The sequence below is a fragment of the Chiloscyllium plagiosum genome, chromosome 16 (genome assembly GCF_004010195.1).
Source record: "Chiloscyllium plagiosum isolate BGI_BamShark_2017 chromosome 16, ASM401019v2, whole genome shotgun sequence".
Taxonomy (NCBI): Eukaryota; Metazoa; Chordata; class Chondrichthyes; order Orectolobiformes; family Hemiscylliidae; genus Chiloscyllium; species Chiloscyllium plagiosum.
In genome coordinates this window covers 22745072-22760967 of record NC_057725.1, presented here as the reverse complement: position 1 = coordinate 22760967, position 15896 = coordinate 22745072, and the positions used below count along the sequence as shown (strand labels likewise).

At 40.1% G+C, this 15896-nt stretch overlaps 2 long non-coding RNA genes across 2 annotated transcripts in view; both read left to right on the top strand.

Moving 5' to 3' along the window:
* The first annotated feature begins 293 nt into the window (after positions 1 to 293).
* The window catches only part of LOC122557692, a 49292-nt gene continuing 33689 nt past the window's right edge, over positions 294 to 15896 (top strand). The window contains exon 1 of the long non-coding RNA XR_006313912.1: positions 294 to 449. This is a non-coding gene — a long non-coding RNA (uncharacterized LOC122557692). The remainder of the gene's footprint in view (positions 450 to 15896) is intronic.
* Positions 6064 to 10010, top strand: LOC122557693. Its single transcript, XR_006313913.1, has 2 exons — positions 6064 to 7792; positions 8340 to 10010. It is a non-coding gene; the product is annotated as an uncharacterized LOC122557693 (long non-coding RNA).

Sequence of the window (15896 nt, the reverse complement as noted above, 5' to 3'; positions counted from 1 at the left end):
TGACTATTGAGTTGGATCATCAGCCATGTTCATGATGAATGGCAGAGCAGACTCGAAGGGCCAAATGGCCTCATCCTGCTCATATCGTCTATATTTCCATGATATTTTTTGATCAGCTGTTACTACACACCTCCGAAGCAGGTAGGACCTGAACCTGGGTCTCCTGGTTTAGAGTTGGGGATTACACGTCAAAATGTTTATTTTTGCCTCTGTTTACATGATTATTTAGTTGTATAGTTGTACAAATGTTTATAATTATTTTGTTGTCCGATTGCCGATGTATGGTTCGTTAGTTGTGTAGTTTCTTATGTTTATATGGTTATGTAAATTTAAAATTCATTCCATCAATATTTCGCAATTCGGCGGCAAGTCGCTTGCTGCGTCTGCGCAGCTGCCTAGACGTGCCCGCGCATCCACCGAAAAACAACAGAGAGGGCGCGGAGCCGACGGTGAGTATATCGGGGCAGGAAAGCAGGGCCGGCGAGATTTTAAATAGAAGTGGTGGACGGATTAAAGAGGGATATCAAAATCCAACATGTTTCACCAACTGTTTGCCGACTGCCGACGGCTGTTGATCGGTTGGATCGGGCAGACAAAATGACCTTGAGCATTGCTGCTATGACAATGCAAGGCCCGGATGTTAGCCGGTTGAACGGCCAGTCTTGAAAGCCCGGATGTTCCTGGGGTGGGTGTCTAGTATTGGTCAGGAGATAGAAGTGATGGTCATTGCCTCTGAAACCGCTTTTACTGATGTTTTTAGTTGTTAGCGAGCCCTCTAGCGAGAGAAAACAGAAAGTACGTTCCAACTGAAAAGGAAATGAACTTACATTTTTGGAGCGCCTTCTCTCGGAAGTTGTAGTGTCATACAGTATAGAAACAGGCCCTTCGGCCCACCATGTCTGTGCCGACCAGCAGCTACCAACTACGCTAATCCCATTTACTTGTTCTTGGTCCATAGCCAACTGTGCCTGGGCATTTTAAGTGCTTCTCTAGATGCTTCTTAAATGTTGTCAGAGTACCTACCTCCACCACCCTCTCAGGCAGCATGTTCCATGTTTTTACCACCCTCTTGAATTTTTTTTCTCAAATATCCTCTAAACCATTGACTCCTTATCATGAACTTCCTTTTGAGATCTCTTCCAAAAGATTACATTTCTGACAATGCAGCACTTCAGAGTTGCTTTATATAGATGCAGGAAACTATACAGACACAGCAGGTACCCATGGATGATTGGTACATATTAATAAAACCCTACCTATGCTGAAGCAGAAATTGGACAAGATTTTGTATCAGAAAGTGTTATGGTGAGGAATTGGTGATTGGGAAAAGGTGAGAGGTAAGAGTAGAGCAGTGGGGAGTAACTTTGTGCCTGCAGGCTGAATGACAGCAAGTGTGATACAGGAGACCATTCAGATGATAGTAGTAAAAAGGAATGTAGAACTAACAACTAACAGAATAGTTAGGGGGACAAATACCATTCTCTCCAAATATGACTTTTTTGTGGTTGTGGACGGTTGTGGTATCTACCTGATGTCAACAAGTTTAGTTTCTCTCTTAGAAGACAAAAATCACACGACACTGGGTTATAGTCCAACAGGTTTATTTGAACCCAGTGTTGTCTGATTTTTGACTTTGTCCACCCCAGTCCAGCACCAGCACCTCCACATCATCTCAGCAAAAGAGTTTAGTTTGTGAAACTTGCATATCAGGAGAGTTTGGTTAGAAATCTGCAGGATAGGAGAATGCAGAACAGTAAAGTACTGAAATAGGCCCATTGGTCCACCGTGTCTGCGCTGACCATGATGCCATTCTAAACTTAGGCCAGTATTGGAATACTGCGTGCAATTATGGTCTCTTTCCTATCAGAAGGAAGTTGTGAAATTTGAAAAGGATTCAGAAAAGATTTGCAAGGATGTTGCCAGGGTTGGAGGAATAGAGCTAAGGGAGAGGTTGAATAGACTGGGGCTATTTTCCCTGGAGCATCGGAGACTGAGGGCTGAACTTATAGGGGTTTATAAAGTCTTGAGGAGCATGGATAGGATAAATAGACATGGTATTTTTCCCAAGGTGGAGAAATCCAAAACTAGAGGGTATAGGTTTAGGGTGACAGGGGATAGATTTAAAAGGGACATAAGGGGCAACATTTTCAGGCAGAGGGTGATGTGTGTATGGAATGACCTGCCAGACGAAGTAGAGGAGGCTGATACAATTACAACATTAAAAGGCACCTGGATGGGTATGTGAATAGGAAGAGTTCAGAGGAATATGAGCCAAATGCTGGCAAATGGGACTAGATTTATTTAGGATATCTGTTGGCATGGACAAGTTGAACCAAAGGGACTGTTTCCATGATATATCTCTCTAAGACTCTATCATCCCATCTGCCTGCACGTGTTCCATATCCCTCTATTCCCTGCCTGTTCATGTATGCTTACATGCCTCTTAAACATGGCTATCATATCTACTTCTATCACCTCCCTGGTGGTGCGTTCCACCCTCTACCAACCTTTGTATAAAAAAACACTTGCCTTGCATAACTCCTTTAGTTTTCTCCCTCTCGCCTTAAACTTACTCCCCTTAGTCTTTGATATTTCTCTCCGGGAAAAGGACTGCCACTATTCACACTGTGTTCCTCTCATAAGTTTACATACTTCTATAAGATCACCCCTCAGCCTTTGATGCTGTAGTGAAAGTAATTCAACCTCTCCTTGTCGGTAATACACTTCAATGCAAGCAACATTCCAGCAAACCTCTTCTGTACCATCTCCAAAGCCCCCACATTGTTCCTATAGTGTGGAGACCAGAATTGCAAACAATACTCCAAATGTGGCCTAACTAACCTCAGGGTGGTGAAGAAGTCATTTACCACACTGCCTTCATCAGTCAGAGTATTGAGTACAGGAATTGGGATATCATGATAAAGCTGTACAAGACGTTGGTAAAGTCACATTTGGAGTACTGCATACAATTGTGGTCACCCTGTGAGAGGAATGATGCTATTAAACTGGAAAGGGTGCAAAGAAGATTTACAAGGATGTTACTGAGACTGGAAAGTTTGACTCGCAAGGAGAGGTTGGATAGGCTGGGACTGTTTTCCCTGGAGCGTAGGTGGTTGAGGAGTGACCATATAGAGGTTTATAAAATAATGAGGGGCCTAGACAAAGTTGATAGCCAAGATTTTTTCCAGGGTGGGGGGAGTCCAAAACTAGAGGTCATGGATTTAGGGTGAGGTGAAAAATTTAAAAAGGGGCCTAAAGAGCTCTTTGTTTCACACTAAGGGTGGTGTGTATATGCAGCCGGAGGAAGACATAGAGATGGGTACAGTTACAACATTTAAAAGACATTTGGACGGATAGGAAAAGTTCAGAGGGTTATTGCCAAATGGAACAAGTGCAATTGAGGAAACCTGCTCAGCATGGATGATTTGGGTTGAAGGGTCTGTTTCCATGCTGTATGACTCTATGACTGTAAAGTTTAAAACAGCTCCAAAAGAGAATGCTGAAATCAGTCATATTATCATTATTAAATAAATGTTCTTGAAATGTTAAGCTAGTAATTCAATCTAGTTTATTGTTCATCACAAAATCTGAAGTTGCCTTGCAGGTTCTAAGATGTTGTTCCAGAGAGCTATTCCAAGCATAGTCAAGAAATTCACCATCTTTTTGAAATGTTCTAATCTGTTATATTTCGCAATTCTACCCACAACATTCTCCTTACATGCATACTTCTCATTGATTCATCCTTAATTGTTACCCCTTCACCTGAACCATTGTTCTTAACTTTCTATAAATCTGAGACCTCAGTAAAGTTTAGACTTATTCTTGATCAATTTGTAGCTGTGTCTCAGTAATAGTTGCCATGTCATACCATAGAAGTTGAATTTACACTTGCAATTCATTGTTTGTTTTCATACACTACATGTTTGTATAAAGACACTGAATCAGACAGACATACCAGAAAGTCAGTCTCAATTCATGGTCAGTGCTAAATTAATCTCCAACAGTAGGTAGGTGGGTACACTGGTCTACTTTCTCTGTCTGAGATTGAGTTTGGTTGTAATGCCCTTTTTGGTGAGTTGGCCTTCAACTTTGATCTCCAGCATCTGCAGACCTCACTTTCTCCTCGATGTTTTCATACACTACATGTTTGTATAAAGACACTGAATCAGACATACCAGAAAGTCAGTCTCAATTCATGGTCAGTGCTAAATTAATTTCCAACAGTAGGTAGGTGGGTACACTGGTCTACTTTCTCTGTCTGAGATTGAGTTTGGTTGTAATGCCCTTTTTGGTGAGTTGGCCTGTCTGCATTTACCACAGTTGTGTATTTAAAAATGGATACTCTGTGAAATATCTGGGTTGTCATCATCTGTAGAATCATATGTCAGAACCAAGTGACTGTCTTCAAGAGAAGGGGAGGAAACTGAAGCTGTAAGTGAACACCTGGAGAGCCCAAGTAAATATATGCAGGGTAATGCATTTTTAATCTTTACTTTTGTAAGAGGATTTTGTAATCAGTGTAACAAACGACCTAAATTTTGGAAATGAGGGAGTTGTTTATTATTACAGAGTGAGGTAAACTTATTCCATTTCCTTTCCCATTTGCCTCAAGAAGTCACATTGATTTCATTAGTGTGCTATTTTAGAATTTTCAGCATCAAAACAGGCCATTCAAACCTTCATGGCTGTCTGAAAGAGTGATCCAATTCATTCCACCCTGCTGCTACATGACCATGTATTCTAATTACACAATAATAGGAAAACTGTAAGCAGCGTAGCAAAACACAAAATTGATATTTATAGCTTAAGTGAATAGGGAAAAACAATGGTAAATGGATTTCAGTGTAGTCAAATGTGAGCTCTTAGGCCTTGGAAAGGATAGAACAGGCTACTTTCTAAATGGGGAAAAGCTAGAAACAATAAAAATACTTCGGGTTTCAGATAGTTGGATCATTCAAATGTCACAAGAGTGTACAAAATGTAATGAAAAAGATAATAGAATGCTGGCCTTTGTATTCTCATCCTCTAGAAATCAAAGTATGGGTGTACAAAATCCGGGTTAGACAATACTGAGCAGTTGTCACCTTTTCTTGGGTGGATAGCAAATATTAGTCTTGAAGGGAGTGCAGTGAAGATATACCACAGTGATACTTGGACACGTTAAGTGATGAGATTACACAAACTAGGGTTGTTTTGGAATTTAGTAGGTTTAACAATATTTGGTCAAAGTTTTCAAGATAATTAAAGGAACTAATGGAATTAATGGAACAGGTAAAGGGAAATGATTTTTGTTGGTTGGAGAGTCTGGAACTAGAGAACTTGTATTAAAGTTAGAGCCAGTGATTGCAATATTGTTGTAAAACAAAGAGCTGTGGATGCTGGAAATCTGAAGCAAAAACAGAAATTGCTGGAGAAACTAAGCTGGCCTGGCAGCATTTGTGGAGAGCAAGCAGAGTTAATGGAACCTCAGAAGAAGTATTATATCCGCTGAAGGTAGGGCTTGGAGATATTGAACGGAGCACGGGAGTGGAGCTTAGCAGGAGAGAAAAACTGTTGGGCAGGCAAAGGGATGTATAATGGTAAACACTGGAGAAAGAAAAGCTGATAATAGCCACCATTAGTAGGTGAAAATGGATTGGCAGTGCTGAAAGCAGCCCATGTTATAAGAAGACCTGGGGTATGGAGGCTTGGAAGAAGGTGTTCAGGCCCTAAAATTATTGAACTTGATAGACCCCTGAAGGCTGCAGCATCCCCTCGTGGAAAATGAGATACTGTTCTTCCAGCTTGCGTTGTGCCTTGCTGGAGTACTGCACCAGGCACAATTCAGAAATGTTGGCCAGGGAACATGGTGGCAACCAGAAGCTAAGGGTCATTCTAGTAACGCAATGTAGTTACCCAGTTTGCGTTTTGTCTTCCCAGTGCAGAGGAAACCATATTGTGAGCAGCTATTACAGGAGATTGAGTGAAGTGCAGGTAAATTACTACTTTACCGAGAAGGTGTGTCAGGAGCCTTGAATAGTGAAGAGGAAGGATGTAAATGGGTAGATGGTACACCTTCTGCAATTGCATGGGAAGTTGTTGTGAGGAGTTGTTGGGAATGGAAGAGGAGTGAACCAAGGTTCCCCAGAGACAATGGTCCCTATGGAATTCTGACAAGGGAGAGGAATATGGTTCTTGTGGTGGCATCCCAGTGGAAGTGGCCGAAATTATGCTGGTGGAGTGAAAAATGAGGAGAAGGGAGGGCCTATCGGTGTCGTGGGAGGAAAGAGAGGTTGTGAGTGTGGAACTCCAGAAAAAGGGTCTAATGCAGTTAAGGATTATATAAATGATGTTGGGAATCCTCTGAGAAAGATGGACATTTCTGAGACCCCCTGTGGAAGGTAGCAGCATCAGAATAGATGCAATGGACACAGAGAAACTAGGAGAACAGAATGGAGTCCTTAGAGGAAGCAGGATGTGAGGATGTATAGTCCAGATAACTGTGGGAGACTGGGTTTGTAGTGATGTCGGTGGCCAGCCTACCCCCAGAAATCAAAACAGGTGTCGAGGAAAGGAAGGGAAGAGTCAGAGATGGTCCAGCTGAAAGTTAGAGCAGAGTGGAACTTCAAAGCAAAATTGATAAATTTGTCCAATTCCAGGTGGGGAGGGAGAATGAGAGAGGAAGGTAGCACCAATGATGTCATCGATGTAACAGAATAAAGAGTTATGCGGAGGGACTTGAGTAGGATTGGAACAAGGAATGTCACCCTACAAAGAGACATGCATAACTGGAGCCCATGCAGGTATCCATGGCAACACCTTTGTTCTGAAGAAAGTGAGAAGAGTTAAATGAGAAATTGTTCAAAGTAAGAATGAGCTCAGCCAGGCAGAGTAGTATGGTGGTAAATGGTTACAGTTCAGGCCTCTTTTCCAGGAAGAGACAGAGAGCAGTATTGCAGACAGGAAACTCTTTTGCACACAAAGACTAGTGGAATTTAATATTTTCCTAATCAATCTGTTCAGAGATATTATGACACACTTCTGGAGCTGGTGGGTCTTGAATCTGGCCTTAGAGGTAGGGAAATTCCCACTCCACTAAAAGTAGAATTTAAAGCTCCCTTCCTTAATTGATCAGATGTTAATTTTGAATCTATTATTTGACAGATTTTTTGTGAAGCAAAGCTATTAAGAAATATTGAACAATGGTGGGAATATGGATTTGGGTCACAGATCAGTCGTGATATCTTTGAATATCTGTAACAGCTCAAGAGGCTAAATGACCTACTCTTATTCCTATGTTTCTAATCCTAAGGATAGCCAACCTCTCACAGGAATCACTAAAATTTTTCTGAATGGGTTACTGAAGCATATGTTATGAATGTGTAAGGGGACAATACCTTTAAGAGAGTTAAAAGCTAGCAGAACTATCTGATACAGCACCAAGTGTTCTGAACATGGTAACATTGTAGCATTTGATTGAACAGCTAGAGTAACTGGGTTGCCTGGAGACAAAAACACATTCAAATTCAACCAATCAGTTTAAATTATGCTCTAAGATACCAAACTCCAATCAAGTTTGAATTTAGTATTTTGACACTATTTAACACCAATGAAATGATCCGATGCTTTGGGGTATGAAACTGAAAAGAAATTGAACAATTGGAGGAGAAAAGATCAACAAATGTAGGCTGCTAGTAAGAACTCTCTGAGGTGTACCTGTCTAGAGAAGGAGTTTGCACAGGAAAAAGATCACCACTGACTGGAGAGCAAATCCACAGAGGAAGACACCAAGAGAAGATTCAACAGCTGGCTGGTTTTGAAATTTGAATTTTTCTTTAAATCTTAATCGGGGGTTTCGGGGGGTTTTATTGGACCAGTATTGTAGTGGGGAAGGTAAAAGATAGATTTAGATAAATGAGTTGTAAATAGTTGTTAGTTAATTATCCTCTGTTAGACTTCAAAAATTTTACTAATGACTTTTGGGATAGTTCTTTGCCTCTCGAGTTTTCACAAATTACAGCACGGGGTGAATCTTGTCTGTGTGTCGGCTTTAAATTAGCAGAGGGGTTTACCCTGTGTCATAACACACAAATGAGAGTAATATGTGAAACTTGACAGGCAAGTCACCTATGCTTATTCTGTCCCAGAAGTGATAAAATTCAGAGCTAACTCAGCCAGTGTCTAATATGTCTTGTGATTTGTTGATACTAGATATAATGGTAAATCATCTCTCAGGAGCATTTCGTCTAAATCAGCAGCTTCTTTTATCCTTAACCATTTGCAGAGAATCCATGTTTGTGAGGAGTATTCAGCATCTAGCAGAAAGATGTATTGAGATTTTTACTGTAATTTTTATGCAGATGAAGCCTTAAACACAGCTTGCAGAAATAATGGCCGCAAAAACTGAGCCTGTTTTTTTGACGATTCCTAACCAGAAGACATCTCCAACACCTGTTGTTGAAGAAGAACCATCTGTGGAAGAGAATTGTTGCCACTGGCTGGGTTTTTGGTATGGCTGGTGGGTGTGTTGGTGGGCTGGATTCTTCATTATTTCTGTTCCTATCAGTTTCATCTTCAGTTTTCTGGGTCGAAAACTCTGCTGTTTAATCTTAAAAGCATCCAGAAATCTATGCTCATGCCCATTAAAATTGAAGTTCAGTTCTTCAATAATTAAGGGTTTGGAGAAACAGGAAGCAAATAATGCAGAAAATCTTTTAGGATGGATCAAAAAATGGAAGAATCTGATGCCAGGAATTATCCTAGGAGCAGTTATTGGAATCTTCCAGATAGTAAATTGCATGATGTATCAATATCAAGTTGGAGGAGCCATTTTTGGAATAATATTTGGATTTCAGTTAATGGTGCTTAATGCTTATATTTTAAAATTGTGATCTAACACTATGTTGGGATCAAACCTTCACCAAAGAAGAACATTGTGGATATTCTGTACTGATACTTTAAGCCTTAAAAGGAGTTGTAAACAACTATAACCTTAAGAATCTCCAAAAGATTTGCACTGTTACACTGTACTTGCCAGCTGCAACGTATGAGGTTTTTAGTCAAATTAAACAGCATTTCTTTTGCTGCTTGCAGATTTTCAAAACTGAGGATTGCACCATAGTGTATCATTTTTATATTGAGGTCAAATAATTGGTTTTGATTTACTGAGTGTGACTGACTGTTTCTGATCTTGTAGAGAAAAAAATGGCCATCACAGGTGTATCGGATGTAATCACCTTGAGACATTTGTTTTTTTTAATTTTATATCTTGTGATGTTACAATAAAAGGTTCTGCTATGTTTTCAAAGGGTCTGTGCTCCAATAAATATACCTGGATCTTTCTGCAATCCTTAACAGCTTTTGTAGAGGTCATGGAAAATAATTTCAGTATATGAATAACAAGAATTTTAATATTTTAACTATTCTGCACGCTTTGCTTGAAAAGTGCTTTCAATTATGTATGAAAAGCAGTTTGTATGTTATCTCATGAAATAATATCATGCATGCTGTTTATTTTTCTCACTTATGAACCAGGGATTATGTTAAACAGTGAACTTTAGAATAATGCCAGAAATGTATTAAAGTTTTTTTTAATCTTGTTGAAGCATTGCATGCATGGATAATATTGTGATGACTTTGATCAATTTGGTAAACATGTCTGCCTTAGTGGATAAAGTTTAATTTTTTTTTGCTTATACATCAGGATATTCTCTAATTAAAATAGAAAATGGCAGGATGTATGGACAGAGAAACAGCAAGATGTTCTTTCATAAGAATAACATTCTCTGTATTGCCTACAATTAACCTTTTCACTGCCCTTCAGTGCCAATGATGGCATTCTGTGCTCCAATTTTGTAAATGCTTCTCTTCAGTTCCATTGAAGGGACATAAAAACACTTTAGTGAAATGTATTAATGTACCTTAGTCTTTTTAAGTATTGCTGCAGAGCTGTTTTCTATGCGAGTAATTCCAAAAAGTGCTTCTTGATACCATTGGGATTAAAACTTCACAATTTTTATTGTCATGTTAAAGCTGTGTTCTGTAAATTAAGAATTAAACAGGTTCAACTTTGCAACAGGGCAAGAGTGCACTTGTCTGAGACTTCTAAGCATCTTACTTATGCATTCTAACAAATAATGTTAACTTATAGTTTTGTAATCAAGATCAATGGAAGAAAAGCATTTCTGCATACAAGTCAGTTGATTTATATTACCATAGAATTTGTCTTCTCCTTTCTCCACCTCCCACAAAAACTAAAAAATCTTAAGCAAAGAAATTTCACTCTTAAAATGTCTGATGTCTCACTGCCAGTTGGTGTTAATTGTATATGCACACATTAGCTCAAAGAATATGCTTTTTCATCAGACTATGTCCTAAGAAACCCAAAAAAATTCAGAGATTCTTTTGCCAGTCAGTACCATCACTTACTTAACTGACCAGACCTATTTCAAAAAAAAGATAATTTCTTATTGTATGGTACTGGTAGGTTCTATGTATATTTCAAAGTGGTATGATCATAGTGGAGACTATTAATTTTTGCAAAGAAATGTCAATTTCAGGTTTTAAACTAAAATAGTCACAACATAAAGTTTTAAGCAAAATCACTGCACAAGAGAGTGGATTTCTAAATATTTAGTGAGGCAAAATTTCGTCAGGGATACTTAGCATGGTTTTGTGCGAGAAAAGTCGTGTTTCACAAAATGTTTTTAAGGAAGTTATCAAAAAGGTTGAAGTGGGGAGAGCAGTAGACATTGTTTACTTGGACACACAAACCACTCTTTGTGTAAAAGGATTTTCCCTCAGGTCCTTATTAAAACTTTTTCCTCTCACCTTAAAAATATGCCCCCTTAGTTTTGAACTCTCCCACGTTCAGGAAAAGACATTTGCTATTCATCTTATCTATGCTCCTCAGTGTTTTATAAACCTCTTTAAGGCCACCCCTCAACTCCCTACACTCTAATGAAAAAAGTCCTGGCCTATTTTACTCATTCAAACCCTCCATTCCCAGCAATATCCTGTTAAATCTCTTCTGAATCCTCTCTAATTTAATAATATCCTTCCTATCCAGAATAGGCATGACCAATGTCCTGTACAACCTCAACATGACTTTCCAACTCATATACTCAAAGGACTGAGCAATGAAGACAAGCGTACTAAATGTCTTTTTAACCACCCAGTCTATATGTGACTGGAAATTCACAGAATTATGTACCTGAGCCCCGAGGTCACTCTTCCGCAATACTACCTAAGGTCCTTGTTTGTTGGACCAAAATGCATTTATCCTAAATTGAACTCCATCTGCCATTTTTCAGCCCACTGACTCATTTGAAATCTTAGAACATGTTCTTCACTGTCTATGCCACCAATTTTGGTGTTTCCGCAAACTTACTAACCATGCTTTCTATATTCTCATCCAAATCAATTAAGTAAATGGCAAACAAAAGAGGACCCAGAATCAATGCGTTTTGAACACCATTGCATTCCAGTCTGAAAAGCAACCTTCTATCTCCAAAGGGTCAGTTAGACTCGAAACATCAGCTCTCCTTACAGATGCTACCAGACTTGCTGAGATTTTCCAGCATTTTCTCTTTTGGTTTCAGATTCCAGCATCCGCAGTAATTTGCTTCTACCTCCATACTCTGTCTCCTGTTTTAAGCCAATTATGTATCCAATTGGCAAGCTCACCTGAATCCCATTTGACATAACTTTACTAATTAGTCAACAAGGACAGAACGCCCCTGGTGCTCACCTTCCACCTTACCAACCTTCGCATAAACCAAATCATCCAGCGACATTTCCGCCACCTCCAAAAATACCTCACCACCAGGGATATATTTTCCTCCCCACCCCTTTCCGCCTTCCGCAAAGACCGTTCCCTCCGTGACTAATTTCCCTCCCCACCCATTTCCATTTTCCGCAAAGACGTTCCCTCCGTGACTACCTGGACAGGTCCACAACCCCCTACAACCCACCCTCCCATCCTGGCACCTTCCCCTGCCACCGCAGGAATTGCAAAACCTGCGCCCACACCTCCTCCTCACCTCCATCCAAGGCCCCAAAGGAGCCTTCCACATCCATCAAAATTTAATCTGCACATCCATCAATATCATTTATTGTATCTGTTGCTCCCGATGTGGTCTCCTCTACATTGGGGAGACTGGATGCCTCCTAGCAGAGCGCTTTAGGGAACATCTCCGGGACACCCACACCAATCAACCCCACCGCCCTGTGGTCCAACATTTCAACTCCCTCTCCCACCTGTATGTCCTCAACCTCCTCCACCGCTGCCACCCTCCTCTAGCTTATCTCTCCACCCTTCAGGCTCTCTGCCTTTATTCCTGATGAAGGGCTTTTGCCCGAAACGTCGATTTTACTGCTCTTCGGATGCTGCCTGAACTGCTGTGCTCTTCCAGCACCATTAATCCAGAATCTGGTTTCCAGCATCTGCAGTCATTGTTTTTACCTAATTAGTCTACCATGCAGAACCTCGTCAAAGGCTTTACTAAAGTTCACGTAAACAGTGTCTATCGCCCTGTCCTCACCAATCTTTTTGGTTACTCTCTGCACCGTCCTCAGAGAAATCCACCCAATCACTTATACCAAGTGGGCAAAGGGAGTTAGTCACAACTATGTAGAAGAGCAGGCAAAAGGAGGACCCAAAGACAGTAACAGCTTTCCTTCAAAGTTAAAAATCACACAACACCAGATTATATTCCAACAGGTTGATTTGGAAGCACTAGCTTTCGGAGTGCTGTTCCTTTAGGTCCGAAAGCTAGTGCTTCCAAATAAACCTGTTGGACTACAACCTAGTGTTGTGTGATTTTTAACTTTGTACACTCCAGTCCAACACCAGCATCTTGAAATCATCTTTCCTTCATAAGTGGAGGCAGCCTGACCTCATTTCTTCACAGAAGCAGGCTGAGTTTCTGTATGAGGGGATCCGTTGTCAGACCCTCTTGGTGCCTCAAAATGAACATAAATAGTTTTCTGCTTTAGTGGAAAATGCCTTGGTTTTTGTAACTGTAAAGAAGCTCTGAGAAATGTCAAAATTTTAATGCTTTGTTTCTTTTTTGCAAAGTCTATTTAAGTATGATCTAAAACTTTTGTAGATGATTTTTATGAATAAAGCATATTTTCAAAGTAAAAAGGAAGAGGGTAAGTTTGATCAATCTGTTCAGAGATGTAATTACAGACCAAGCGAAGAAGGTTACCTCAGATTACAATGGGATCTTGATTAGATGGGCCAATGAGCTGAGAAGTGGCAGATGGAGTTTAATTCAGATAAATGTGAGGTGCTGCATTTTGGGAAAGCAAATCTTAGCAGGACTTGTACACTTAATGGTAAGGTGCTAGGGAGTATTGCTGAACAAAGAGACTTGAAGTGCAGGTTCATAGTTCCTTGAAAGTAGAGTCGCAGGTAGATAGGATAGTGAAGAAGGCTTTTGGTATGCTTTCCTTTATTGAGTACAGGAGTTCGGAGGTCATGTTGTGGCTGTGCAGGACATTGGTTAGGCCACTGTTGGAATATTGTGTGCAATTCTGGTCTCCTTCCTATCGGAAAGATGTTGTGAAACTTGAAAGGATTCAGCAAAGATTTACAAGGATGTTGCCAGGGTTGAAGGATTTGAGTTATAGGGAGAGGTTGAATAGGCTAGGGCTGTTTTCCATGGAGCGTCGGAGGCTGAGGGGTGACCTGATAGAGGTTTATAAAAGCATGAGGGGCATGGTTAGAATAAATAGACAAAGTCTTTTCCCTGGGATGGGGGAGTCCAGAACTAGAGGGCAGAGGTTTTGGGGTGAGAGGGGAAAGATATAAAAGAGACCTAAGGGGCAACTTTTTCACGCAGAGGGATGGTACATGTATGGAATGAGCTGCCAGAGAAGTGCTGGAGGCTGTTACAATTGCAACATTTAAAAAGCATCTGAATGGGTAAATGAATAGGAGTTTGGAGTGATGTGGGCCAGGTGCTGGCAGGTGGGACAGGATTGGGTTGGGATATCTGGTCGGCATGGACCAATTGGACCGAAGGGTCTGTTTCCATGCTGTATATTTCTGTGACTCTGAGGTGTGATCTGAATCCAGGGCTACTGGCTTATTGGTAGGAACATTACAACTGTGCCACAAGAGCCCTCAGAATATTTATCAGGTCAGTACTTTATAATAGTCAACTGTTAGCGGCTGAATAGTGACAACAAAACCTTCGATTGTCCTTGTGTGCATATTTCAGATTTTATTTTGACTGTCTTAACTGCTGATAACAATTTCATTATTCCCCTTTGTCTTGCAATTTCAGGAGGATATGGGAGCAACTGAATTATTATTACTTGTGGGAATAGGTACTTTGACAATTGACAAAAATTAAGTTCAAAATATTCTGATTATTTGAAAAATTATTTTAAAATTACACTATTGTGTGAAATAAAAATTACAATGAAAAATGTGATTCTTCCTTTAAAAGGTGGGAAATGGTACTTGAGATTTTATTTAGTTCATTTAGTTTTTATTTAGGTACATAGGTTTGTTCTGCTTGGATCATTTGCCTGAGCACTTTATGAAGGTGTAAGGGGTACTGTACCTTTAAGAGAGTTGAAGAACTTAGCAAGAACACAGGGTACTTTAGAAATTATATGTAACATTTGGTCCAGCAGCTAGCAGTACCTGGGTTGCTATGAGACAAAAAAACAAATTCAAATTCGGCCAATCAGTTTAAATTATGCCCCAAGATACTAGCCTCCAATCAATGTTGAATTTAGTATTTCGACAATATTAAAAGCACTGAAATGATCTGATGCTGTGGGGTATAAGACCAGGAAATTAAACAGCTAGAGGAAAACTGCCAAGCCACCAACATAGGCAGACTGCCCGAAGAATAGCTCTCTTAAAGGTACCTTTATCTATCAATGACCTGTGAAACAGAAATCCCCAAGGAGAAAAGAAGACAGAGAAAGATACAAAGAGAAGATTTGACAGCTGGCTGGTTTTGAAATTTGAATTTTTTGGTAAATCTTAATTGGGGGATTTTATTGGACAAGTATTGTAAAAGGGAAAGTAAAAGATAGGTGAGAGAAAGGAATTGTAAATAGTTGTTAATATTTTATGTTAGACTTAAAGAATAAAGTTCGTAAATTTTTTGTACTTTAAACAGTGACTTTTGGGATAGTTCTCTGCCCCTCGAATTTTAACACATTTCGGCACAGGTTGAATAATTTTTGTGAAGTAGGTTTAAATTAGCATTGGGTTTACCCCATGTTGTAACATTTCGGGGTCTTGTCTGGGATTTGAACTAGTTGCAGGTTGAGTCCGTATTCAGAAAGCAAATGTAAAGTTGTCATTTATCTCAAGAGGGTTGGAATATAAAAGCAGCGATGTGCTTCTGAGACTTTATAAAACTCTAGTTAGACCCCATTTGGAATACTGTGTCCAATTTTGGGCCCAACACCTCAGGAAGGACATACTGGCATTGGAGCATGTCCAGCAGAGATTCACACAGATAATCCCTGGAATGGTAGGCCTAATATATGATGAACAGCTGAGGATCCTGGGATTGTAGTTATTAGAGCTTAAAGGGTGAGGGGAGATCTATTAAAAACTTACAAGATAATGCATGGCTTAGAAAGGGTGGACACTGGGAAGTTGCTTCCGTTAGGTGGGGAGACTTGGACCCATGGGCACAGCCTTAGAATTAGATGGGGTCAATTTAGAATGGAAATGAGGAGACATTTCTTCAGCCAGTGAATGGTGGGCCTAGTGGAAATCATTGCCACAGAGCACAGTGGAGGTCGGGATGTTAAATATCTTCAAGGTAGAGGTTGACAAATTCTTGATCTCACAAAGAATTAAGGGCTACGGGGAGAGTGCAGCTAAGTGGAGTTGAAATGCCCATCAGCCATGATTAAATGGTGGAGTGGACTCGATG